Below are 6,000 nucleotides of genomic sequence, written 5' to 3'. Positions count from 1 at the left end.
AATTTTCTACATAATGCTGTAACCATATCCTCATTACTGAGATGTCTGAACTCCTGGTCCTCATGACTCTCTCAAGCCATTGTGCTGTACTTGTCCATTTATTATCAAAATTAGGTAAGATAATACAAAGAAGCACTCAAGTAGATGGGTCATTTAGCGAACGTTTTGCCACACATATTGCCCCATTGTTTAAGAAATCCCTTATCTCCCCCTAGAGACTGAGGTGATGACTTTTTCCAAGATGGCAGCTCCTCTTCTTGCCTGTTCTTCTTGTGGGACACGCAGTCTAAAATGCCCAGGAAGGCTCTTTAGCCAATACTTCAATAGGGAGTTTTCGTATCTTTCACAGTGTAATTCTTTCACTGGAAATGAGAATCTCTAAACTCATAGAGTCCAAAGGTGTAGGTTCAAGGCAAAAGCTCCCCAAGTGGATCCCTGGGAATGATGGTAGGCAAGACCACTGCTGCTATTTCATTTTGGTTGCCTGATCCGTGTATTTTTTTTATCTATTTGGGGATACAATACCTTACAAAGACACTGAGACAAGTCAGGGAATAAAGGAAATCCCATACCAGGAAAATGTATCTAATCCTGTCAGATAAATAAATCACTGTCCCTAATATGCCTACGTCTGGATGTTGTGACTTAACCTTAGTTGTCAGCTGAGTTGTAAGTATTAGTCATTGACTTAGATTTTGCAAGGAGAGGCCTCTGCATCCTCTTCAGATATGGGTGAATGTGAAGGAGTAGGCAATTTCTGCAGGCTCGGTAGGTCCAGTGAATGTCGACAACTTAGAATTCTTGAGCATCGCAATCCTGACGTACTCATTCAATAGATCAGAATGCTATTTTCCCCAACCAGGCTCTGGTTTGGAATAGGAGTCCTGCCTTAGGCAGAGGTTTAAATATTCTTCCATTTAAACCGTGGGAGTGGTTCCCTGGGCCTTAGCTTTCTCTGGCCTCTAAGGCAGGAAATATGTGCCCCCAAGAAGTCCTGGTTCTCACAATTAGTCTTTATTTTCAGTTAATCGAGTTTAGGTTTTAATAATCTTTTCCCGAGTTTAAGCAAACTATGCATTAGGCACCTAGTTCCATGTAATATATAGCTAATATTTCCCCCTTCTTTCTCAGATGTGTGACATACCACTCTGCCAATGCAGGTTAACTACCATCACAGTCCAGCAACTACGAAAAGTTAAAAAACTGCATTGCTACCTACGGCCAGATGCTCTTCGTGCTCCTACCGTCAGTCACAGGTCGCAGGGTCTTTTCTGCCAGCTGCAAAATCCCACTCCAGACTCTGTGTATGAAAGCCCCTCCTGGAACTCGCTGCCTGCAGACGTGGTTCCCAGGAAAGCCAACTCTGAGACTGAGATAAGCGTGCGGGAGATTTATTAGCGAGTGCGTTGAAATTAACGCCTGCGGGAGGAAGGGGAAAGGGATCGGGCAGAAGTAGAGCTGCAACACAGACTCAACAGAGGCCTCACGAAGTTCCAAAGTTCGGGGGAGACTCTGCACAATTGTCCCAAAGTTGGGCGTAAGGCTGAACGTCTGTAACCCATGGGTCAGTGGATTTGGTGGATCATTGGGAAAAGGCATTACCCTCGTCTTCCCTGTCGGCAGGTTTGCATCCGCAGATTCAACAAACCGTCGGCTCCGCGGTCTGTTGAATCTGTGGATGTGGAGTCGGTGGATACGAAGGGCCGCCGTAAAGCGCTGTTTTACTTAAGGGGTTTGAGCGTCCGTAGGCGCTGGACGCGGTGGGCTTTCGTATGGGCCGGGCCGGGCCGGGGTTCCTGGGCCAATCCCCTGCGGGGCCGGAGGGACGACTATGCTTTGAGCAGGGCCCTGGGAGGAGGAGAAGGCAGGTCGTAAATCTTCATTTTGGTGAGGAGCCTGTGTGCTCTCATAGCATCCTCTGCAGGGGCCTCAGAAGCCACGAAAAGAACCTCCCGGGTGACGTGGTCCACAATTTTTCAATAATTCGGAAGTGTCTTGCAGTCTTACGAAATCTGGCTACACTCACATTTTCACTCGCAGTCTGGTATACTATGCACAGTGAAATTCAGAACTTTGAACGTTGGAACTTTGCCAACTGAAAAGTGAGTGTCTGACATCTGTGCCACTTCATTTGTGGCTTTTTTTTGCAGAACCCTCTGGAGGATACAGTTGTTTTATAGCCTTACTGATCAATATTGAGAGGATAAAGTTAATAAAGGAGCGAAAGCTATGAGGGCCTAATTCCAGAATGGCGTTTCGGTGAAGTGCGTTGACTTCCTGCAGATTCACCCGGTGCGTGATTGCGGGCGCGCATTTCCTGCAGTTGTTACCCCAACAGGTAAAGACCCCGGTTCTTGTCATACCCGGAAGACAAGGTCGCAGTTGGGAGGTGGTGCGTTGTGTAGCATAAGATTTCAAAGATTTATTTAAAAGGAAAGGAAAAGTACGTCCCCAAGAATGGGAGGTGGTCTGATCCAAGAGAGGAAAAAGCGGTGGTCTTTGTCTCCCCTTTGTCTTAGACCCTCGCTTAGAGGGGGTCTCTTGGTTAATTGAGGGCTCTTGTCCCCGGAGTGCTTAGTCATGTTTGGCCCCTTTGCGCATGTCCTTACCCATGGTGCACACAGAAAAAGCCATTGCGGGGGTTTAACTGCAATGTTTCTTGTTATATAGTGAAGATTGGTCATGTCTGGTTAAGTCCCTTTCGGGACCGGGCAGTCGTGGCTATAGGGTTTAACGGTGTTTTTTTTGTTTGTTTGTTTGTTTATTTGTTTTTTTTTTTTTTTGCTGGCACTCATTTAGAAGTAAAGTCCCTTTATGCTGGAGGTGGGCACAGCACCATCTTCCAGACCCTACTCCCTCTCCTCCACCCGTCCGCCCGGTGCCCCGCTTATCGAATTACTGAACATAATGACTTGTTTTTTGATAATATACCTTTGCTGCACTTACTTATAATTTTTGCACAAATAAATGATACTGGCTGTAGTCATTTTTCTTTAATTGTATTCATCAAATTTGGGTATATAAGACAGCATCACAAGTGAGTTGTGGAGGGTTCATGGTTCTTGTACCTAGAATGGTTTTATATATCTTTAGATATTAGACAGAATTAGCCTGTAGAATCATCAGTTCTGTTAACTTTTTAAAAATGGCTCCAGTCTTTTCTAAGGAAATTGTTCTATTTAAATGAAATCTGTCTTCTGGTGTTATTTTTAAATTATAATTTTAAATCATGCATTTCCTTTAACATTCCAAATGTATTACATGTAGAATTATCATTTTCATCTTTTATCTGTCTATGACTGTGTGTCTTTTGCATTCTTGATTTTCTTCATTTTAATAAATGTTTTGCTTTAACAATCTCATGAGATTAGCTTCTGTGTATTCTCAAATAATCTGCTTTATATTTATCTATTCAGTGCTCTATTCTTTATGTATCTTTCATTTTATTAATTTCTGTCATTTCGTTTAATTTATTCCTGTATACTACATAAACTTATGCTGTTTTTTCCATGTTTTTTATATATAGTAAACACCTTCATATTAAATATGTCTTATGTAATAATGAACACAGAGAAAATGATAAAGGATTATTCTTTTTGCTTAGCACAAAGTCAGTATTTGTGTTCCATTTTGGGGAAAATCTTAAAACTTTCTCTAGTTACAAGTATAAAAGAAGCTTCATCCAGCCTCATTCCTTCACACTCACACAGAGAAACACAAACACATACACAAGTATCCATCCTGTTTTACAAAAGGTAGCTTTATCTTTGTGTTGCCTTATTTTTCTGTGCTATGACTAGTTACAGAACAAATATGTCAATATGTGCTGCTTTTACAGTATGTGAGGCTAGGAGAAACTTTTTCTAGTGACATTCGCCCAGTTCTCTGTCCTTAATTTGGTATTTGGGTTCCTGAGTCCTGTAAGAATGTTGCTCCAAGTGGCCGCATTGCTCGTTTGGCCATTCATTTCATTTCATGTTTTTTCTTGGCAAGTGCATCCTCTGGTTATTTTAATGAAATAAGATGGTTCCACAAAGTAGTTCTAGCTCTTGGCCATCAGAGAGGAATCCTTCTATGTGAATGTAGGGGTATTAAATTTTAAACAGCCATTTCTTTATTGTTTCTCTTGCATTTCTAAACTGTTTAAACGCCAGTATTTTTGTTTCATAGTATTTTGTATATATTTATGCCCATGTTTTTTCTCTTTTCATTTTCTGATATTAATGTTAGAAAAAATATAGTACTGCTATGTTTATTTGTGTTTTCCTGATAACTTTTTTGTACCCCTTCATCTCTCTCTCGTCTCTCAATTTTTACTCTTTAAAAGTATGTTTCTATACCCAATTTTGTTTAGCATATACAATGTCTTTGTTGTAATTGGACATTGTTGTTAACATTTGTAATGGACACTTGAATATACTTTCATGACCTAACTTTCGAATTATTTATTTTACTTTATGGTTTTCCCTTGATGTATTTATTTATTTTTATTTTCCTTATATGTTAGTTTAATCATGATGACATTTATTCCCCTATTTCTCTTGTTCATCTGTTAATTCTGTTACTGTTTTCCAGGTCTTTAGTTATAACTTTTATCTTTCCTGAGGCTCAAAATTAAACATATTTCTCTATAGTTATATGAATGAGTGATAAAAAATTCCCCCCATCTAGATAGACAGTTAAAAAAAATCCTCTTCATTTCTCTCTCCAATAAAATGGCACTTCTGGGAGAGCTTTATTTTCCTATTTTCTTTTCAACTCTCAAACTTCTCTCTCAGCCAGTACAGTCCTTAGATTTGGCTGGGAGAGGATAGTATATTTAATTCTGGATCTGTTTTAGATTCTGCATGTAAATGGTTCTTATTAAAAATATTTAAAGTGTAAGATACACGTCCAGAGAGTTTATGATTATATTTTTTGATTCAATTCTGTGTTATAGATTTAGAGTAGAAACGTAAGTATACTTGTGAATAATTTCAAGATTCATTTTTCATAGCGTTTTTCCTTCCTTTCTTTTCCTATGATGAAATTTTCAGTTCTGACTAGCAGGTGTTAGGTTAGGTTTTTCCTGATACTTCTCAGATAAGATATGTAGGTGATATATTCTCTGAATCCTTGAATCTTATAATAATCTTTCTTACAAACTATAAACTGTCAGTGGGATGTGAGCTTAGCTGAGCATCCTTGAGTTTCAGGACTAACCTCCTTGTAGATGATCTTCCCTGTGTTGCAGTCACATTGTTTTTCCTTGTGAATAAACCGTTCTTTCTCTTTTTAGGCTTAGAAGATTATGTATAAAGTTCTGATGTTTTTCTTTTTGAATTTTTTAAATTTATATATTACAATACCTGTATGTATCTCTCAAGGTTTTTTTAAAAAAAAAATTCATCATGATTTCCTTCTTCACAATTTTGGTTCCGTATTTTTAGCTATTTCTTCTGTTTATCTAAGCCTCTGCTTAGTATCTTAACAGTGACTATTCTCTCAATTAATCTGAAGAGTTTTTTTTATATTAAATTTCATCATATTGTTTAGATACTTTGAATGCATCTCCCTGAGGGCTTTTATAATTTCTTTGATGTTGTCATTTTTCTCATCCACCACCTCTATTGTATAAGCATATGTCTTGTTCTTCCCTCTAGCTTCTGCCTCCCCTTAATTATGTGTTTATATGTATTTGACGTCACTGTGGTTCCGTTCCGACTTGTTGGTTCCTTTAAATGGTGGCAAACCAGTGCAGGATGGTTACCACTCTTAGGGGTAATGGTGAGGTCTGATTTTCCAACCCCTTTTCATTTATTCATCCATGATTCTGATGTAAAAAGGCTATGAACCATATTGTATCACACATACACTGGAGGCTATATATGTCCATCTGAATGTGAAAATCACTGGAATGTGTGTGTGTGTGTGTGTGTGTGTGTGTGTGTGTGTCTATATGGAGAGAAAGAGAAAGTGAGAAGGGACTTGGATACATATTTTAGCCAAAACTTTTTGTGT

At 39.0% G+C, this 6,000-nt stretch overlaps 1 long non-coding RNA gene across 1 annotated transcript in view; it reads left to right on the top strand.

Moving 5' to 3' along the window:
* Positions 1-2,164: 2,164 nt before the first annotated feature.
* Positions 2,165-6,000, top strand: part of LOC123614017 (uncharacterized) — a 103,159-nt gene continuing 99,323 nt past the window's right edge. The window contains exon 1 of the long non-coding RNA XR_006721485.2: positions 2,165-2,338. This is a non-coding gene — a long non-coding RNA (uncharacterized LOC123614017). The remainder of the gene's footprint in view (positions 2,339-6,000) is intronic.

This window comes from Camelus bactrianus, chromosome 23 (assembly GCF_048773025.1).
Source record: "Camelus bactrianus isolate YW-2024 breed Bactrian camel chromosome 23, ASM4877302v1, whole genome shotgun sequence".
Taxonomy (NCBI): domain Eukaryota; kingdom Metazoa; phylum Chordata; class Mammalia; order Artiodactyla; family Camelidae; genus Camelus; species Camelus bactrianus.
This window is presented reverse-complemented; position numbering and strand designations above follow the sequence as displayed.